The sequence below is a fragment of the Ovis aries genome, chromosome 25 (genome assembly GCF_016772045.2).
Source record: "Ovis aries strain OAR_USU_Benz2616 breed Rambouillet chromosome 25, ARS-UI_Ramb_v3.0, whole genome shotgun sequence".
Classification (NCBI taxonomy): Eukaryota; Metazoa; Chordata; class Mammalia; order Artiodactyla; family Bovidae; genus Ovis; species Ovis aries.
This window is the reverse complement of record NC_056078.1, coordinates 18,482,042-18,504,216: the sequence shown is the minus strand read 5'-3', so window position 1 is coordinate 18,504,216 and position 22,175 is coordinate 18,482,042. Positions and strand designations below refer to the sequence as shown.

The 22,175-nt window shown below is 42.7% G+C and overlaps 1 long non-coding RNA gene across 2 annotated transcripts in view; it reads right to left on the bottom strand.

Annotated features, from left to right (window-relative positions):
* The window catches only part of LOC132658630 (uncharacterized), a 42,199-nt gene that overhangs the window by 17,326 nt on the left and 2,698 nt on the right, over positions 1-22,175 (bottom strand). For both annotated transcript variants that reach the window (XR_009598497.1, XR_009598496.1), the window contains one exon: positions 9,298-9,440. This is a non-coding gene — a long non-coding RNA (uncharacterized LOC132658630). The remainder of the gene's footprint in view (positions 1-9,297; positions 9,441-22,175) is intronic.

The window sequence follows — 22,175 nt, the reverse complement described above, 5'->3', positions numbered from 1 at the left end:
TACTTTGCCAACCAGACATTACTCTGTTAGTTAAAGCTATGGTTTTTCCAGTAGTCATGTATGGATGTGAGAGATGGACCATCAGGAAGGCTGAGCGCTAAAGAATTGATGCTTTTGAACTGTGGTATTGGAAAAGACTCTTGAGAGTCCCTTGGACTGCAAGGAGATGAATCCTGAATATTCATTGGAAGCACTGATGCTGAATACTTTGGCTACCTGATGCAAAGAGCCACCTCATTAGAAAAGACCCTGATGCTGGGAAAGATTGAAGGCAGGAGGAGAAGGGAACAACAGAGGACAAGATGGTTGGATGGCATACCAACTCAATGGACATGTTTGAGCAAGCTCTGGGAGATGATGAAAGACAAGGAAGCCTGGCCGTGCTGCAGTCCACAGGGTCACAAAGAGTCAGACACGACTGAGCGACTGAACAACAGCAACAGGAAACTAAGATCCTGCATGGCATGGCTTAAAAAAAAAAAATTCTACTTAAAATTATTCCTTTATCCTCAACCTACTTCCTGACCTGGATATTCATTCCATTTGTACTCCTGACACAAAAGAGTTGACCAGTTCTAGCTCCTGGCTTTCCTAGTTCAGCTCATGACTCCACCATTCTTTCATCTTTGACCCTTCCTTTTCCTCACTTCCAAAATCCAAAAAAATTACCAATCATGAAGATTTTGCCTTTGTAATTTTTCTCAAGGATACCTTCCTTTATTCATGATTCCTCACCTACAAAATGGCTCCCCAATGTTTCTTGACATGCCAACTAATTCCTCATGTTAGTTAATAATAATTACGATATAAATGATGATGAGGATTATGTTGACCTGGCTTTGGCCACAATTAGCCCCACTCCCTCAGCTTCAATAAAACAAACAGCTTTAGTAATGACTGAGCTCACAAAGGGGCTTCCAAGGTGGCTCTAGCAGTAAAGAACCCACCTCCAATGCAGGCAGACATAAATAACGTGGATTTGATCCCTGGGTCAGGAAGATGCCCTAGAGACGGTATCGGCAACCCATTCCAGTATTCTTGCCTGGAGAATCCCATGGAGAGAGGAGCCTGGCAGGCTACAGTCCATAGGGTCACAAAGAGTTGGACATGACTGAAGTGACTTAGCATACATGTACATGAGCTCACTGCAGGACCTGAGAAAAACTGATGAATTGGGGACAGTCAGGCAGTGAGGTACTATATAGTGATGGAAAACGAATAGCAGTCATACATGTTATCATGCACGAATTTCAACTAAGCTTCAGTGAAAAAAAAAAAGCAAGCCACAGAAGAACATGTGTGGCATAGTTCCACTCACCAACCACATCATAAACGAGAACAAACAATGTGTTGTTTCAAACAGTGGTCCCTAACCTTTCTGGCACCAGGGACCAATTTCATGGAAGACAATTTTGCCATGAGCTGGGGGCTACAGGGAATGGTTTCAGGGTGAAACTATTACATTTATCGTGCACTTTATTTCTATTATTACTACACTGTGCAACGCACCATAATGCAGAATCAGTGGGAACCCTGAGCTTGTTTTCCTGCAACTAGATGGTCCCATCCGGGGGTGATGGGAGGCCAGGAGACCAGAAGTGTGTTGATTATATCCAGTCTACTCCATAATCTTGTTTTTGTTGCTGTCACTGCAGAAGATCCTTCTTCACATAGACAGAATGTTGGAAATAGAAGCAGGCTTTTCAGTGCTCTTGTGGCAATCTTGGGATACTCCGCCTTGACTTTAACCCAGAATGCATGGAGATCTGAAGTTGTCTGAAACATACTTTTAAGGCCACCATCATCTGTGATCTCAAGAAGTTGATCTTCTAGCACAGACAAAACTGATTCACTTGGTTTATTCACCAATGGATCTCAGAGCCATTCTTCACCAGTTTGAGGGTCTTTTGTGGTTGGAAAGTAATGCTCAAATTCTTTTGAAAGCTGAGATAGGTAATCATGCATCAGCTGGGACAAAGAAGACTCTAGATCAGTTTCTTTCAAAATCTCTGCTAATGTTTGAAACGTGTCAAAAATCCCAATATTCACTCATTGCCCCCATAATTTCAGTTTGGCTTTGAATGCAGCCACTTTATCTGCCAACTTGTAAACAGTTGTTCTTCCCTACAATAACAGATTGAGTCTGTCGAGCAGGTTGACTATGTCACACAAGTAAGTAAGTTTTGTGATCCATTCTGTGTCACTGAAATGTGCTGCCAGTGGTAACTGCTTTGCTAAAAGAAATCTCTGGAGCAGCTCTCATAACTCAGAAACTCTGGCCAGTGATCTACCACCTGGCAGATCTACCATCTAATATGCAGAAGTGAAATGGCTTTAAGAGAGGATGTGTGTAGGACTTCCCTGGTGGTCCAGCTGTTGAGAATCCACTTGCTAATGTTGGGGACATGGGTTTGGTCCCTTGCTGGAGAAGACTCCACATGCTGAGGAGCCTATACACTGCAACTACTGAAACCCATGCTCTAGAGCCTTGCTCCACAACAAGAGAAGCCACCGCAATGAGAAGCACATGTACTGCAAAGAAGAATAGCCCCCATGAGCAACAAAGACCCAACGCAGCCAAAAATAAATAATTTTAAGAAAGAGATGTGTGCGCTGTATCCATCTCCTCACAGACCTGGTCGAACAGACATGAGTTAAATGTGGTTGATAATTTTAATCAACATTCTGCAAAATATTAAGTTCAGGAGACATTTTTCAGCTAGCCAGCATTTTTCTATGAATGACACACTGCATAGACTCACATTCAGAAGCGACCCCTTTGACCCAAGTAGTAAAACCAGAAAATCGTCCAGTCATAGAAAACACTCCATCCATGCATATACTGAAACAAATAACCAGTTTAGTCCTCCTAATACGCAAAGACTTGAATAGTTCAGTATCTGTGGTGTTGGTTGGCAACAAAAGTGCATATAACATATCCTCCTGAAAAAATATATCACACAAAAGCAAGCGTTGTTGCCTTGTTGTCAACATCAGTAGAGTCGTCAACCTGGATTGCATACTACAGTGACTCCTTAATCCTCTCTAACAATTATACCTCAATATCCTCTGCCATTTCATCAATTCATCTAGCTATGGCATTAGCTGAAAGAGGAATCTTTTAAACTGAAGCTTCTCCTAAAAGTGCATGACAAATGTCCTTAGCAGCAGGCAGCATCAACTCTTCACCAACAGTAAAGGGTTTCTTCACTTTAACAATGTGGTTAGCCACTAAGAATGATGCTCTCAGTGCAGACACATTTGATAAAGGGATGGCCTTCAATAATTGCTTCTGTTCTCTGTGTTCATGCTTCTGTCTTGAAAAATTCCAAAGGCTTATCTTTTAATGCAGGGTGTCCATGTGACACTGACGTTCTGAAGGTTTCATGGCTTCGTTGGATAGCTGGTCTCCACATACTGTACAAAGCAGGCTGGATGTGAATCACCTGTTGCAGTGAATGCATAATTTAAGTAGGACTTTTGATATTTTCTTTCAAATTCAGCTTTCTTTTTCCTGACAGTCTTATGCTGTCTCATCATTGGGTCCTTCCCTCTTTTCAAAGAAGCTCTCCAGTAATGTTCATTTTTTTACTCATTTTGGTGAGGGTTAGCTTTGGGGCTTACAAAAACTGTGACTGAGACAATTGCACAGTGTGGGAAAGAGGCACAGATGGAAGTGGCACATAAAATAATGGGTGGGCCACATGCAGACTAAAATAAGTGTCAAATTCAGACTCAGAGCCTGTCACCAGATGCAGCTTAATTGTCACTTGCCACTCACTGGTAGGGTTTTGGTATGAGTCTGTAAGCGATTAAATAGAGCTGAAGCTTTGCCTGCTTGGCCTTGCCTGCTGTGCTGCCCAATTCCAAACAGGCTAGGGACCAGGCCTGGGGGTTGAGGACCCCTGATTTAGGGTACATTTTTGGTAAAACAGAAGAGGAAACAAAGGAATGATAAACTCAAAGTTTAGAACAAGGACTGTTTCTAAGGTGGGAAGGAGGGAGAGTGACAGGGGGTCATGACAATGTGGGCAACTGTTCTCTGTCTAAGCAGGGTAGTGGACCTGGGTGCTTACTGTTGTATTGTTTCCCATTTTACCATCTCTGAAATCAGGTGATCATAGAACCACTGTCAGCCAAGTGGCAGTTGTGATAATGTTGTATTACTTTAAAAATACTTTAACAGGTATGAGGACTCATCGTCCTGTTGGGTCATTCCTTGTCCTGAATAGGAATGCAAAACTCCGCCCCTCTTCCTTTCTTTCCCTCCTTTTTTTTTTTTTTTTTGGACTGCCTGTACGGCATGTGGGATTTCAATTCTGTGACCAGGGATTTCATTAGTCATGTATGGATGTGAGAGTTGTGAAAGGTTGTTGTTGTTGAATCATGACGCCGGGATTCTTGGCCCCCCGGAGAAGAAGAATTCAATCCGGGGCCAGAGACGAGGCTTGATCGCTCAGAGCTTTTGTGTAATAAAGTTTTATTAAAGTATAAAGGAGATAGAGAAAGCTTCTGACATAGGCATCAGAAGGGGGCAGAAAGAGTACCCACTTGTTAGTATAGGCAATGAAGTTATATACTCTCCAATGAATCCAAAGAATGTCTGGAGGTTGTAAAGACCTCACCAGACCTACTCCCATAATTTACATTTTAAGATAACAGAACTAGCCAGAAGGTTTAATCCAGAGACTGTCCTCAGGCAGAATACATTGTTGTTATATAATCCTTATAAAGAGCAGGTCTACTCCCATACAGAATTAGCCAGAAGGTTTAATCCAGAGACTGTCCTCAGGCATAATCCATTGTTGTTATATAATCCTAAGGAATGTAGAGAAGGAAAAAAGTTTGTCCTTTCTTCTTCCTTGAGAATTCCAGACCCCTCTCTCCTTGGGGACCCCTAGACTTCTTATCAACCTGCCTAGGAAATGACACTCTCAGCTGGACTATAAAGAAAGCTGAGCACTGAAGAATCGATGTTTTTGAACTGTGGTGTTGGAGAAGGCTCTTGAGAGTCCCTTGGACTGCAAGGAGATCCAACCAGTCCATTCTAAAGGAAATCAGTATTTCCTTCCAATGCATTGGAAGGACTTCCACATTCATTGAGGTTGAAGCTGAAACTCTAATACTTTGGCCACCTGATGCGAAGAACTGACTCATTAGAAAAGACCCTAATGCTGGAAAAGATCGAAGGCGGGAGAAGGGGATGACACAGGATGAGATGGCTGGATGGTATCACCAACTCAATGAACATGAGTTTGGGCAAACTCCGGGAGTTGGTGATGGACAGGGAGGCCTGGCATGCTGCAGTCCATGGGGTCACAAAGAGTCAGGCACGACTGAGTGACTTAACTGAACTGATCAGGGATTTAACCTGTACCCCCGGAAGTGGAAGCATAGAGTCCTAATCACTGGACTGCTAGGGAAGTCCCTCTCATTTTCAACTTTATAATGTATAAAAGGTAGGACTGCCTTTAACTTTAAAGAGAAACTGCAGAGTACATTATGCAAAATCCTGGGCTGGATGACTCATAAGCTGGAATAAAGACTGCCAGGAGAAATATCAACAACCTCAGATATGCAGGTGATAGCACTCTAATGGCAGAAAGCGAAGAACTGAAGAGTCTCTTGGTGAGGGTGAAAGAGGAGAGTGAAAAGCTGGCTTAACACTCAACATTCAAAAAACTGAGATCATGTCATCCAGTGCCATCACTTCTTGCAAATATATGGGGAAAATGTGGAAACAGTGGCAGATTTTATTTTGGGGGGCTCTAATATCACTGCAGATGATGAGTGCAGCTATAAAATTAAAATATGCTTGCTCCTTGGAAGGAAAGCTATGACAAACTTAGACAGTGTGTTAAAAAGCAGAGACATCACTTTGCCAATCAAAGTCCAGACAGTCAAAGCTATGGTTTTTCCACTAGTCATGTACGGATGTGAGAGTTGGATCATAAAGAAGGCTATGTGCTGTAGAATTGATGCTTTGAACTGTGGTGCTAGGGAAGACTCTTGAGAGTCCCTTGGACAGCAAGGAGATCAAACCAGTCAATCCTAAAGGAAATCAACCCTGAGTATTCATTGAAAGGACCAATGGTGAAGCTGAAGCTCCGATACTTTGGCCACCTGATGCAAAGAGCCCAATCATTGAAAAAGACCCTGTTGCTGGGAAAGATTGAAGGCAGGGGGAGAAGCAAGCAACAGAGGATGAGATGGTTGGATGGCATCACCAACTCACTGGACATGAATCTGAGAAAACTCTGGGAGATAGTGAAGGACAGGGAAGCCTGTGCTGTGATCCATGGGGTGGCAAAGAGTTGAACATGACTTAGCAACTGGAAAACAACAACAACCATAGATTTAGTTGTTTAAGACTGAGCATGGTGTTGAGTGGACTGTAAATACCATCTTGGTTCAAGTGCAGAAACTTTGACCCTAGATGCTGTTTTAACTACCTCTAAATTAGAGATACCAAGGGAACATTTCATGCAAAGATGGCCTTGATAAAGGACAGAAATGGTATGGACCTAACAGAAGCAGAAGATATTAAGAAGAGGTGGCAAGAATACACAGAAGAACTGTACAAAAAAGATCTTCACGACCCAGATAATCATGATGATGTGATCACTAATCTCGAGCCAGACATCTCGGAATGTGAAGTCAAGTGGGCCTTAGAAAGCATCACTACGAACAAAGCTAGTGGAGGTGATGGAATTCCAGTTGAGCTGTTTCAAATCCTGAAAGATGATGCTGTGAAAGTGTTGCACTCAATATGCCAGCAAATTTGGACAACTCAGCAGTAACCACAGGACTGGAAAAGGTCAGTTTTCATTCCAATTCCAAAGAAAGGCAATGCCAAAGAATGCTCAAACTACCACACAATTGCCCTCATCTCACATGCTAGTAAAGTAATGCTCAAAATTCTCCAAGCCAGGCTTCCGCAATACATGAACCATGAACTCCCTGATGTTCAAGCTGGTTTTAGAAAAGGCAGAGGAACCAGAGATCAAATTGCCAACATCCGCTGGATCATGGAAAAAGCAAAACAGTTCCAGAAAAATATCTATTTCTGCTTTATTGACTATGCCAAAGCCTTGGACTGTGTGGATCACCATAAACTGTGAAAAATTCTGAAAGAGATGGGAATACCAGACCACCTAACCTGCCTCTTGAGAAATCTGTATGCAGGTCAGGAAGCAACAGTTAGAACTGGACATGGAACAACAGACTGGTTCCAAATAGGAAAAGGAGTACGTCAAGGCTGTATATTGTCACCCTGCTTATTTAACTTCTATGCAGAGTACATCATGAGAAATGCTGGACTGGAAGAAACACAAGCTGGAATCAAGACTGCCAGGAGAAAAATCAATAACCTCAGATATGCAGATGATATCACCCTTAAGGCAGAAAGTGAAGAGGAACTAAAAGCCTCTTGATGAAAGTGAAAGAGGAGAGTGAAAAAGTTGGTTTAAAGCTCAACATTCAGAAAACAAAGATCATGGCATCTGGTCCCATCACTCCATGGCAAATAGATGGGGAAACAGTGGAAATAGTGTCAGACTTTATTTTTGGGGGCTCCAAAATCACTGCAGATGGTGACTGCAGCCATGAAATTAAAAGACACTTACTCCTTGGAAGAAAAGTTATGACCAACCTAGACAGTATATTCAAAAGCAGAGACATTACTTTGCTGACTAAGGTCCATCTAGTCAAGGCTATGGTTTTTCCAGTAGTCATGTATGGATGTGAGAGTTGGACTGTGAAGAAGGCTGAGCGCTGAAGAATTGATGCTTTTAAACTGTGGTGTTGGAGAAGACTCTTGAGAGTCCCTTGGACTGCAAGGAGATCCAACCAGTCCATTCTGAAGGAGATCAACCCTGGGATTTCTCTGGAAGGAATGATGCTGAAGCTGAAACTTCAGTACTTTGGCCACCTCATGCAAAGAGTTGACTCATTGGAAAAGACTCTGATGCTGGGAGGGATTGGGGACAGGAAGAGAAGGGGACGACCAAGGATGAGATGGCTGGATGGCATCACGGACTCGATGGACGTGAGTCTGAGTGAACTCCAGGAGTTGGTGATGGACAGGGAGGCCTGGCGTGCTGCGATTCATGGGGTCGCAAACAGTCAGACACGACTGAGTGACTGAACTGAACTGAACTGATTATTCCCCATAGTGGTCCACCTAATACTTTGCATGCGGTGGTTAAGACTCTAAGACCCCAGTGCAGGGCACCCAGCTTTGATCCCTGGTCAGGCAACTAGATCCCACGTGCCACCACTAAGGGCATGCATGCTGCAATTAAAGACCTCACATGCCACAACTAAGACCTGGCACAACCAGATAAATTTTTTTAAAAATAAATTCTTAGAAAAATGAATAAATTTTAATATAGCAATGATGTTAAATAATTCAATGAAAGTTAAGATGTGTATTTAAAGGTCTATACCTATACTTTCCAGTTAAGCATTTTCAAAGCAGAATATATCCACTCCCAGGGTACCTCATGGTGGGCTGAGGATCCTCAGAACAGAAGGATACTACAACATTCATAGTCCTGAATGTCAATATTACCTGTGAGTAAGTCACTGAAAACATTCTTTTACTTGAATCTCAAACTGTAAAAAACAAATTGATTTGCTTCAACTCTTGTACACAAACCAAGATAAGATTAATATTCAATATCAAACTCCAAAATAGTCTCTAAATATTCAGAAACAATTGAATGGTTTTGGTTCTGTAACTCCAGCAGAATTAAGTGACTCTCCTTTGCTTTGTGTCATTTTCTTATTTTCTATTTAATAGTAGTTAAAGGAGACTTATTCTTGGCAACAGGCAATAACTAAGGCATCTCTGGAATAGAGCTAGAAAGTGCCAAAGCATTCAGGGCTTAGAAGACAGAATTTTACACTTACCTCCAGATGAAATTACTCATACACCTCCAGAGATACAGATATGGTACAGATAAGACTGAGAACAGAAGTTGTATCTTACAACTTGAAGTGTGTATCATCCTCCTGGATGCCATGTGTGTGGTGCACTTTGAGTTAATTTGTTTCGTAAATTCCCCAATTATCTTTTGAATAGAATGACTGAATTTGTTGGTTGTGAATATTTAAGCTGTCCCCCAATTTTAGGCCAGTTTTGGGCATGTCTTCATCATTCAATATGATAAAGCTTGAGCCTCTCTCTCTCATTCATAATAAACCCTTTGATTGTCTCATTTTGTTCCAAATTGAATAAACACAACATATTAAGCAGTTAAAACATACCTGGGATCTCTGTTCCCCGTTACTCACCTGCCTTGCCCTGAGTGATAACTAAGGTCAAAATATTACTTCCAAAGCTGTAGTTCTCCAAACTCCAAATCTGAAGAAACTCAAGTTCTTTCCAAATAGTGCTAGGAGTTCCCAGTGTCTCAAGTATGTCAAGTGCCCTGAGTCTGAAAAACAAAACTTGGCCTAAAGATCTTTAAAACCTTGAGAAGACTAGAAGCCAAAAAACATTATAATTTCAAAGTTTTGAGTGATTCTCTATGTTGGAAATTAGAGAAACCTAATTCACTCCTGTGGCCAAATACCTCCTGATCTGGAACAAGCAACCCTTCCAACAGCTTGTTAGTCTTAAAATGAGAAATAAGAATCTTTGTTGCTACAAAGACATTTTGAGGGACTTCAGATCTATAGCTATAAAATTGCTTTGGGGTTGACAGTGGTTTTAAGATTTTTCTGCGGGGAATAGTGAGCTACATCTGAGAGACTGGGACTTCCTTTTAGCTGAGAGGCTAGGAGGACACCAGGTCAGCCAACTATATTCCTGTTGATACTGTCCTTCCGTAAGTACCTTCTGTTGTTTATGTTTCAAAGCAGTAATATTCTCCCTTTCTTCCCTCTTCAGACCTCCTGCACACCACATTATTGTTCAGTCTCTGAGTCATGTCCAACTTCCTGCACCCCCATGGACTGCGGCAAGCGCAGCTTCCCTGTCCTTCACTCTCTCCCGGAGTTTGCTCAAACTCATGCCCACTGAGTTGGTGAGACATCTAACCATCTCATCCTCTGTTGCTCCCTCTTCCTGCTCTCAATCTTTCCCAGAATCAGGGTCTTTTTCAATGAATTGGCTTTTCACATCAGGGGATCGAAGTTCAGCATCAGTCCTTCCAATGAATATTCAGGGTTGCATACCAGACCTTACTCTTAGATTATCTATATTTTCCGGGTCTTAGTTTTGGCCCTTGGGATCTTACAAATCCTTAGTTGAAGCATGTGGGATCTGGGAGTTGCCCCCTCACCCCTCCTTTTTCTTTTGATGGCTTAGGCATATTTTATTGGTTAACTTTACCTCACCTTTACTCTTAATTGATGACCTTGCTTCAATCTTTCCCAGAAAAATAAAATAATGAGATATTTGGGAATGATTCCTTTAAATCTCTTTAATGCACTTCCCTGGTGGCTCAGACAGTAAGGAATCTGCCTGCAATGCAGGAAATCTGAGTTTGATCCCTGGGTTTTTCAGATCCCCTGGAGAAGGAAATGGCAACCCACTCCAGTATTCTTGTCTGGAAAGACAGAAGAGCCTGGCAGGCTACAGTTCCTGGGGTCACAAAGAGTTGGACACTGCTGAGCGACTTCACTTTCACTTTTCTGTGTCCACAGATCCTAACCATCATATGACAATCCTTACCTAATCCTAACCAAGCCCTTATCCCACCCTATGTTGAAAGACCTGCCTTAAACCAGTCTCCCAAACCTCCTAAATCCTGGCTTTACCCTCCCTACTTTGAGACACTTAAGACTATGAAGTGGTACTCTCTCTTATCACAGTAGGAATAAATTTATCTCATCAACCAGCACTGGTTTCTTTCTCCCCTCAGGCATGCGGCTCCTGCAATTAACTTCTCTCTTCTGCACTATTATTGGGCTTCCCTGGTGGCTCAGAGGGTAAAGAATCTGTCTGCAATGCAGGAGACCTGGGTTCAATCCCTGAGTTGGGAGGATTCCCTAGAGAAGGGAATGGCAACCCAAAAAATAATACTCCCATGTGTGTGTGCGTGTGCTTAGTCGCTCAGTTGTGTCTGACTCTGTGACGGCACAGACTGCAGCACACCAGGATCCTCTGTTCATGGAATTCTCCAGGCAAGGATACTGAAGTAGGTTGTTATTCCCTTCTCCAGAGGATCTTCCCAACTCAGGGATTAAACCCAGTTTCCTGCATTGCAGGCATCCTTTACCAACTGAGCCACCAGGGAATACATTGATACGCTTCAAAAATTCCAAAGGCTGATTCATGGACCCACTGCTGAAGACATCTTGTAAGTGCTTGGAGAAATACACTCAAGGAACCATACAGCAGTAGTGCCAGAGTATTCACACTATCTCTACCTTTCACCAAACAACATATCCTGGAAATCTTTCTGTATCCGTACAAAAAGATCATCGTCACATTTTTTGTAATATTTCATCTCACTTTTCTAACTTCTCATTCTCTCTTTAACCTATTCCAATAAGGTAGCACCTTCATAGATAGAATCCTTGTCATGGTGAAGGAGCTGGCATAACTCCAGTGAAGCTGTGAGCCATGCTGTGCAGGGCTACCCAGGATGGACGGGTTGTAGTGAAGAGTTCTGACAAAATGTGGTCCACAGGAGGAGCAAATGGCAATCTACTCCAATATTCTTGCTACGAGAACCCCATGAACAGTATGAAAAGGCAAAAAGGTATGATACCAGAAGGTGAGCCCCCTTCTGGAAGGTGTAGGAAGGTGTCCAGTATGCTACTGGGGAAGAGCAGAGGGCAATTACTCATAGCTCCAGAAAGAATGAAGCAGATGGGCCAAAGTGGAAATGATGCTCAGTTGTGGATGTGTCTAGTGGAGAAAGTAAAGTTTGATGCTGTAAAGAACAATATTGCATAGGAACATGGAATGTCAGGTCCATGAATCAAGGTAAATTGGACGAGGTCAAGCAGGAGATGGCAAGAATGAACACTGACATCTTTGGAATCAGTGAACTAAAATGGATGAGAATGGGCAAATTTAATTCATATGACCATTATATCTACTACTGTGGGCAAGAATCCCTTAAAAGAAATGGAACAGCCTTCACAGTTAACAAAAAAAAAAAAAAAGAGTTTGAAATGGAGTACTTGGGTGAAATCTCAAAAATGACAGGAGGATCTCAGTTTGTTCCCAAGGCAAGCCATTCAACATCACGGAAATCCAAGTCTATGCCCCAACCACTGATGCCAAAGAAATTGAAGTTGACTGGCTCTATGAAGACCTACAATACCTTCCAGAACTAACACCAAAAAAGTGATGTGCTTTTCACCATAGGGGATTGCAATGCAGAAGTAGGAAGTCAAGAGATACTGTGAATAACAATCAAGATTGGCCTTGGAGTACAAAATGAATCAGGGCAAAGGCTAACAGTTTTGTCAAGAGAACATAGCAGTTATAGCAAACACCATTTTCCAACAACACAAGAGATGATTCTACAAATGGACATCATTAAATGATCAGTATCAAAATCAGATTGATTATGTCCTTTGCAGCCAAAGATGGAGAAGCTCTATACAGTTAGTAAAAACAAGACCTGGAGTTCACTGCAGCTCAGAACATGATCTCCTTATTGCAAAATTTAGTCTTAAGTTGAAGAAAGTAGCAAAAGCACTAGGCTATTCAAATCTTAAATCAAATACCTTATGAATATATAGTGAAAGTGAAAGTATTAGTTGCTCAGTCATGTCTGACTCTTTACAATCCCCATGGACTGTAGCCCAGCAGGCTCCACTGTTCGTGGGATTTTCCAGGCAAGAATACTGGAGTGGGCTGCCATTTCCTTCTCCAGGGGATCTTCTGACCCAGGGATTGAATTTGGATTTGCTGCACTGCAGGCAGATTCTTGACTGAGCTACCAGGGAAGCCCTTATACAGTGGAGGTGATGAACAGATTCAAGGGATTAGAACTGGTAGACAGAGTGCCTGAAGAACTATGGACAGAGGTTAGTAACATTGTACAGAAGGCAGTGTCCCAAACCATCCCAAAGAAAAGGAATGCAAAGTAGTCTGAGGAGGCTTTACAAATAGCTGAGGAAAGAAGACAGCAAAAGGCAAAGGAGAAGGGAAAGTGAATGCAGAGTTCCAGAGAATAGCAAAGAGAGATAAGAAAGCCCTTTTAAATGAATAATGCAAAGAAAGAGAGAAAAACAATAGAATGGGTACAGCTAGAAATCTCTTCAAGAAAATTAGAGATACCAAGGGAACACTTCATGACAGGATGGGCATGATAAAGAACAAAAATGGTAAAGACCAAACAGAAGCAAAAGAAATTAGGAAGTGGCAGTTCAGTTCAGTTCAGTCGCTCAGTTGTGTCCGACTCTTTGCGACCCCATGAATCGCAGCACGCCAGGCCTCCACCACGCCATCACCAACTCCCGGGGTTCACTCAGACTCACGTCCATCAAGTCAGTGATGCTATTCAGCCATCTCATCCTCTGTCGTCCCCTTCTCCTCCTGCCCCCAATCCCTCCCAGCATCAGAGTCTTTTCCAATGAGTCAACTCTTCGCATGAGGGGGCCAAGGTACTGGAGTTTCAGCTTTAGCATCATTCCTTCCAAAGAAATCCCTGGGTTGATCTCCTTCAGAATGGACTGGTTGGATCTCCTTGCAGTCCAAGGGACTCTCAAGAGTCTTCTCCAACACCACAGTTCAAAAGCATCAATTCTTCAGCGCTCAGCCTTCTTCACAGTCCAACTCTCACATCCATACAATGCCATGATATTCGTTTTCCGAATGTTGAGCTTTAGGCCAACTTTTTCACTCTCCTCTTTCACTTTCATCAAGAAGCTTTTAGCTCCTCTTCACTTTCTGCCAGAATGGTGGTGTCATCTGCATATCTGAGGTTATTGATATTTCTCCCGGCAATCTTGATTCCAGCTTGTGCTTCTTCCAGTCCAGCATTTCTCATGATGTACTCTGCATATAAGTTAAATAAGCAGGGTGACAATATACAGCCTTGACGTACTCCTTTTCCTATTTGGAACCAGTCTGTTGTTCCATGTCCAGTTCTAACTGTTGCTTCCTGGCCTGCATACAGATTTCTCAAGAGGCAGGTCAGGTGGTCTGGTATTCACATCTCTTTCAGAATTTTCCACAGTTTATTGTAATCCACATAGCCAAAGGCTTTGGCATAGTCAATACAGCAGAAATATATTTTTCTGGAACTCTCTTGCTTTTTCCATGATCCAGCGGATGTTGGCAATTTGATCTCTGGCTCCTCTGCCTTTTCTAAAACCAGCTTAAACATCAGGAAGTTCATGGTTCACATATTGCTGAAGCCTGGCTTGGAGAATTTTGAGCATTACTTTACTAGCGTGTGAGATGCATGCAATTGTGCGGTAGTTTGACCATTCTTTGGCATTGCCTTTCTTTGGACTTGGAATGAAAACTGACCTTTTCCAGTCCTGTGGCCACTGCTGAGTTGTCCAAATTTGCTGGCATATTGAGTGCAGCACTTTCCCAGCATCATCTTTCAGAATTTGAAACAGTTCTACTGGAATTCCATCACCTCCACTAGCTTTGTTTGTAGTGGTGCTTTTAAGGTCCACTTGACTTCACATTCCAGGAGGTCTGGCTCTAGATGAGTGATCACACCATCATGGTTATCTGGGTCGTGAAGATCTTTTTTGTACAGTTCTTCTGTGTATTCTTGCCACCTCTTCTTAATATCTTCTGCTTCTGTTAGGTCCATACCATTTCTGTCCTTTATCGAGCCTATCTTTGCATGAAATGTTCCCTTGGTATCTCTAATTTTCTTGAAGAGATCTCTAGTCTTTCCCATTCTGTTCTTTTCCTCTATTTCTTTGCATTGATCACTGAAGAAGGCTTTCTTATCTCTTCTTGCTATTCTTTGGAATTCTGCATTCAGAGGCTTATATCTTTCCTTTTCTCCTTGGCTTTTTGCTTCTCTTCTTTTCACAGCTATTTGTAAGGCTTCCCCTGACAGCCATTTTGCTTTTTTGCATTTCTTTTCCATGGGGATGGTCTTGATCCCTGTCTCGTCTACAGTGTCACGAACCTCATTCCATAGTTCATCAGGCACTCTATCTATCAGATCTAGGCCCTTCAATCTATTTCTCACTTCCACTGTATAATCATAAGGGATTTGATTTAGGTCATACCTGAATGGTCTAGTAGTTTTCCCTACTTTCTTCAATTTCAGTCTGAATTTGGTAATAAGGAGTTCATGATCTGAGCCACAGTCAGCTCCTGGTCTTGCTTTTGTTGACTGTATAGAGCTTCTCCATCTTTGGCTGCAAAGAATATAATCAATCTGATTTCGGTGTTGACCATCTGGTGATGTCCATGTGTAGAGTCTTCTCTTGTGTTGTTGGAAGAGGGTATTTGCTATGACCAGTGCATTTTCTTGGCAAAACTCTATTAGTCTTTGCCCTGCTTCATTCCGCATTCCAAGGGCAAATTTGCCTGTTACTCCAGGTATTTCTTGACCCCCTACTTTTGCATTCCAGTCCCCTATAATGAAAAGGACATCTTTTTGGGGTGTTAGTTCTAAAAGGTCTTGTAGGTCTTCATAGAACTGTTCAACTTCAGCTTCCTCAGCATTACTGGATGGGGCATAGACTTGGATTACTGGCCGAGAGCTACTCCGCATCCGAGGCCATGGGTGACGGCCAAGAGGTGCTACCCCGCGTCCAAGGCCAGGGATGGCGGCTGGGAGGAGCAACCCCACGTCCAAGGCCAGGGCAGTGACTGGGAGGAGCAACTCCACGCCCAAGGAGTGGTGGCTGTGCAGGCACAAGAGGGCCTAGAGGAGCCATCCCACGTTGAAGGTCAGGAAGGGCAGTGGGAGGAGATACCCCTCATCCAAGGTAAGGAGCAGTGGCTGTGCTTTGCTGGAGCAGCCATGAAGAGATACCCCACGCCCAAGGTAAGAGAAACCCAAGTAAGATGGTAGGTGTTGCAAGAGGGCATCAGAGGGCAGACACACTGAAACCATACTCACAGATAACTAGTCATTCTAGTCACACTAGGACCACAGCCTTGTCTAACTCAATGAAACAAAGCCATGCCCGTAGGACAACCAAAGATGGGCGGGTCATGGTGGAGAGGTCTGACAGAATGTGGTCCACTGGAGAAGGGAATGGCAAACCACTTCAGTATTCTTGCCTTGAAAACTCCATGAACAGTATGAAAAGGCAAAATGGTAGGATACTGAAAGAGGTACTCCCCAAGTCATTAGGTGCCTAATATGCTACTGGAGATCAGTGGAGAAATAACTCCAGAAAGAATGAAGGGATGGAGCCAAAGCAAAAACAATACCCAGTTGTGGATGTGACTGGTGACAGAAGCAAGATCCAATGCTGTGAAGAGCAATATTGCACAGGAATCTGGAATGTCAGGTCTATGAATCAAGGCAAATTGGAAGTGGTCAAACAAGAGATGGCAAGAGTGAACGTCGACATGCTAGGAATCAGCGAACTAAAATGGACTGGAATGGGTGAATTTAACTCAGATGATCATTATATCTACTACTGCGGGCAGGAATCCCTCAGAAGAAATGGAGTAGCCATCATGGTCAACAAAAGAGTCCGAAATGCAGTACTTGGATGCAATCTCAAAAACGACAGAATGATCTCTGTTCGTTTCCAAGGCAAACCATTCAGTATCACAGTAGTCCAAGTCTATGCCCCAACCAGTAATGCTGAAGAAGAAGTGGCAAGAATACACAAAAGAACTGTACAAAAAAGGCCTAATGACCTGGATAACCATGATGATATAGTTGCTCACCTAGAGCCAGACATCCAGAAGTATGAAGTCAAGTGGGCCTTAGGAAGCATTACTACAAACAAAGCTAGTGAAAGTGATGGAATTCCAGCTGAGCTATTTCAAATCCTGAAAGATGATGCTGTGAAAGTGCTGCACTCAATATGCCAGCAAATTTGGAATACTCAGCAGTGGCCATAGGACTGGAAAAGGTCAGTTTTCATTTCAATCCCGAAGAATGGCAATGCTAAAGGATGTTCAAACTACCCTACAATTGCACTCATGTCACATGCTAGCAAGGTTATGCTCAAAATCCTTCAAGCTTGGCATCTGCAGTACATGAACCAAGAACTTCCAGATGTACAAGATGGATTTTGAAGAGGCAGCAGAACCAGTGATCAAATTGCCAACATTCTTTGGATCATCAAGAAATCAAAGGAGTTCCAGAAACACATCTACTTCTGCTTCATTGACTACACTAAAGCCTTTGACTATGTGGATCACAACAAACTGTGGAAAATTCTAGAGATGGGAATACCAGACCACCTGACCTATTTTCTGAGAAACCTGTATGTGGATCAAGAAGCAACAGTTAGAACTGGACATGGAACAGTGGACTGGTTCAAAATTGGGAAAGGAGTATGTAAAGGTTGTATATTGTCACCCTGCTTTTTTAACTTCTATGCAGAGTATATCATGAGAAACACTGAGCTGGATGAATCACAGGCTGGAATCAAGATCGCTGGGAGAAATATCAACAATCTCAGAAATGCAGATGATACCACTCTCATGACAAAAAGTGAAGAGGAACTAAAGACCCTCTTGATGAGGGTGGAAGAGGAGAGTGAAAAAACTGGCTTGAAGTTCAGCATTTAAAAAACTAAGATCTTGGCATCCAGTCCAAAAACTTCATGGCAAATAGAGTGGGAAAAAGTGGAAACAGTGACAGATTTTATTTTCTGGGACTCCAAAGTCATTGCAAACAGTAACTGCAGCCATGAAATTAAAAGATATTTGCTTTTTGGAAGGAAAGCTATGACAAACCTAGAGAGTGTCTTAAAAAGCAGAGACATCACTTTGCTGACAAAGATCCATATGATCAAAGCTATCATTTTCCCAGCAGACATGTACAGATATGAGAGTTAGACCATAAAGAAGCCTGAACACGGAAGAATTGATGCTTTTGAATTGTGGTACTGGACTCTTGAAAGTCCCCTGGACTGCAAGGAGATCAAACTAGTCAATCCTAAAGGAAATCAACCCTGAATATTCATTGAAAAGACAGATGCTGAAAGTGAAGCTCAGATATTTTGGTCACCTGATATGAAGAGCTGACTCATTGGAAAAGATCCTGATGCTGGGAAATATTGAAAGCAAAAGGAGAAGGGGGCAATAGAGGATAAGATGGTTAGATAGCATCAACGACTCAACGGACATTAATTTGAACAATTCTGGAATATAGTAGAGGGCAGAGGAGCCTGGCGTGCTGTGATCCATGAGGTCACAAAGAGTTTGAGATGACTTAGGGACTGAACAACAACAAGGTGGCTTCTGTTACTTCCAGCAAAATTGGAACAGAAAGGAAGGGGTCAGGGCACAAATTTAAAGAATGCCATAGTCTAGGGACACAACATAAACTGATTAGAACCAAATAGGTCCAAGACAGTAGACGTTGACTGCCACTAGACCTTCAGCCTCAGTATACACTCACTGTAATACATCAGTAAGTTAAATGATACACCCACAGCCACCATGACAATTCCAAGGCCAACCATAAAGACCAAAAGGTGGGCAAGTAGCTCAATTCCTGGAAATCTCTGCCCTTTCCCCAAAAGAGTTAGAATAATCCTCCCACTCATTAGCCAATGAAACTACCAAGAACATAAAAACTAACCGTGCTATATTTTGGGGCTTCTCTTGCCTTCTGAGACAGACCACAGGCAGATAAGCCAACAATCTGGAAAGACGGTGGACTCATGTCCCAAGATCAACTCAAAGTTTCTGCTCAGTTATGGCAGTTTTTAAAAGGAAAAGGTGGCTGGCAGAGTGAGTGTGTGTGCAGGGGGACCTTAGAGAATCACTGATGCAGGAGGTTGGATTCTGAGTCATTCTCCATTGCATGCAGGTTTGACTAACTCTCCAGATGTTTTCTGGCCTGTGAGATCTGCCTGTAGGATTGCTATGGGACTATAGGCAGTAAAGAGATAATCATTTTTTAACTACTTAATTCTTCACTCATACTTCTTTTTATCTAGGAGAAGAATCAACAAGATAGGCAAGGCATAGGTACATTGAGGAGAGTGTTATGCCCAAGTCGCAGAATCTCCCAATGACCACCAGGGAGCTGATATCCAATGCAAAAGCAAGAGTTTTTATTACCAAGCTTGACCTGGGGCTCCCACCGATACCGATGCAGCAGCTATAGGGAGGAGCCCTGAGCTCTGGGTTTCATTGTTTATATAGGGTATTCTCACGCGAAAAATTTGAAAAACGGGAGTTTCTGGGTTAGGAGATGTCTAACTGGTTACCTTCTGTGGAAGGGTTAGGTGTTGGGTTCTGACTGGTTCCTATTTCCTCAGCTGGCCACGGGTTCTGATTGGTTCCCATTTCCTGGGCTTGCCATGGGTTCTGATTGGTTCCCATTTCCTGGGCTTGCCATGGGTTCTGATTGGTCCCAGGGTGGTGGGGTGAGGTTAAGGGATTTCCCAAAAGCTCTTTTCCGGGAATTTTTACAAAATGGAGTCTTCTTTAACAAAATGGAGTAGCTTAGGTCCTTCATTCCCCCCTTCTCTAGGATCCAGGACAGACCCAATCATGGGTCTGAGGTCAGCTCTATATTGTCTCCTGCTAAGGGGACAGTTGGTAGGGCCACATATTGGGATCTGAATACCATGAGCTGCACCGTGTTGATGCGGCTTTTAATGAAGGCCACCAATTTGTTTAGTAAGCATGGCCCGAAGGTGAGCAGTAGTAACGAGATAATCAGGGGCCCCACCAAGGAGGATATGAGAGTTTCGAACCAGGGGGATGAATTGAACCAGGATTCAAACCAGATTTGAGACATTTCTCTTTTTCTTTTTTTTCTGACTCAGCCCTTCTCTTATCTTGGCCAGGGACTCTTTGACTACCCCCGAGTGATTCACATAAAAACAACGTTCTTCCCCTAAGGCAGCACACAGGCCCTCTGAGAGACTTATACTCAAGATACTTTTTGGGAATTGGGGTGGAGGTCTCTTTCTTCTGTAACTTCTTCCTGCTGTGCATGAGTGTAGGCCTGCCTAACAGAGCAGAAGTCTCTCTCTCTACCTGATCTAAGTTTGGGTTTTCCACATATGAAACCAGCTTCTACCCTTGTAGTAACAGCAATTTAGTTGGCCCCTCTCAGAGATGAAATAGACAAGGGCCAAACAGGAGACCTAACAGGATGGTCATCTCTGGTCCCCGGAAACAGAAGGCAACATTTGGGGTGAGGGTTGCAGGATTTGTGACCCCTTTTGATTGGTTGGTGGTGAGGCAACAGAGCTCTGCTCCAGGAATCTTGTGTTCAGTCTGAAGTTACCATCTTCCACCTGGGTGGGGGCTCAAAGACATTGTTATGCATATTTTTTTGAGTAGGAACCAGGACTCTGTCTGGAGGCTGTACCAACCTTTGATTGTTTCTGGTTTTGTAGACCCTCCCTTCCCTGCTTAGCAATTGTTTGACTCCAAGCTTTGGAATTCAGGGAAGGTCAAGGAGGCTGAACAAAGTCTATATCCTACAGATAAGAAATGGAGAACACAGATCGGATCTGTACTCCAGAGCCACACAGAGTCCTGCTCAGTTTTAACTTTAGGGAACTAGGCAACTATGACTGTGATAACTTCCTGTCAAAATGGGGCATAGGACTGCCCCAGCTTGGAGTATAGACACTGAATTGGAAGTATTTCTGAGTTCCAAGTTCTAGATCTGAGTCTTGTATGATTAAAATCCTAATCCCATGGTCTGCCATTTTGGTGTAACAGACCCAGTTAGAAGTAGTTGGAGGAGTGATAACTGGAATTTAGTAGACAAAATAAATCTCATTTCTTTTTAGAAGAATAGGCCTGAAACCCAGTATGGACCTGGCACTTTAGGGAGACTTGTAGCCATGTAGCCAGTTGCATAGTTTTATAAAAAGTAAGGTTACTAGCTTCCAGCAGACTTTGTTTTGAAAATGGTGGCATCCAAGCCTGACACGACTGAGAAAACTCATGTGTTTAGCAATACAAGGTCTAATCTGAAAGTACACCCATAGCATCACCTAGTTGTTTCCCAGGATATCTGAACCATAGCTACTCTATTTTGACTTTTAATTGTAAACTTTTCCTTAATAGCCAAAACAGATTTCACCGTTAATGACGTCAGTGTTTCTCTAGGTACAAGAAGATGCAAGAATCGGGACTCATAAAATCTTCTCCTGAAAAGATCTAACTATCTGAAGGCCTGTTCTGCCAGTTTTTCCCAGAGCACAGAGTGCCTCATTCCTGATTTTCACCCTGAACTCCTTTCAGGGGCATTGAAAGTCAGCAGTTGCAGCAGCCATGATTTAATCTCTGTAGATGTAGATGGCGAGTGTCAGTCTTCAGTTGGCAGAGCCCCTTTTTGCTCATAAGCTTGACCATGATTATGAGGGGGGCACTTCATGACCATTTTATCCCATGGTGCTGAGAATGTCCATCCTCAGGTTTGGCAAAGATTCTGTTGACAGGCCATTCAATGTTCTGTTACTGGACTAGGCCATAAAACAGCATCCAAAATTCTCTGGACCACCTGTCTTACTAGCTTTTTGGTCCAGGAAAATATTCCCTCTTGTTGCTTCTTGCCATATCTAGAGTTACACTGTTACCATCATCGATCTCATATGGGACTATATATTATTCTATTAGAGGCCACACACACATATTTGACAGTGTAAGAAACAGCAATTTTGTAAAACAGGTGAAATACAAATAACATAGCCAGCAGTATTAGTAAAGTCACAAGTAAGACTTATGTTAAGAACTTCCATTAGATGTAGCCCAGTATATCTTCAGGTCATCTGACTTAGTCTGCCCTGTAGAATCTTTTATCTTCCAGGGTAATTATATATTGGCACCATCTATAAGGCACATAGCCCAGTTTTCTAGTGTTACTAGACTGATTATCTTTAGTATGATTTAATTTTTAAGTAAATTTTCTCAGGGCCAACCAGTTAGAGTCTGGTAGTAGAGAAATTTACCAAGGTAACCCAGAACTAGACACAGGTAATTGGCCACAAACCCAATAACTGGGTTGATTTTTAAAACTAGCATAGGATCAGGCCTATGATAGAAAACCATTTGATTTATATGCAAAGGTCTAAGAAGTCAAGAAAACATAAATGATCATACGAATCAGGTC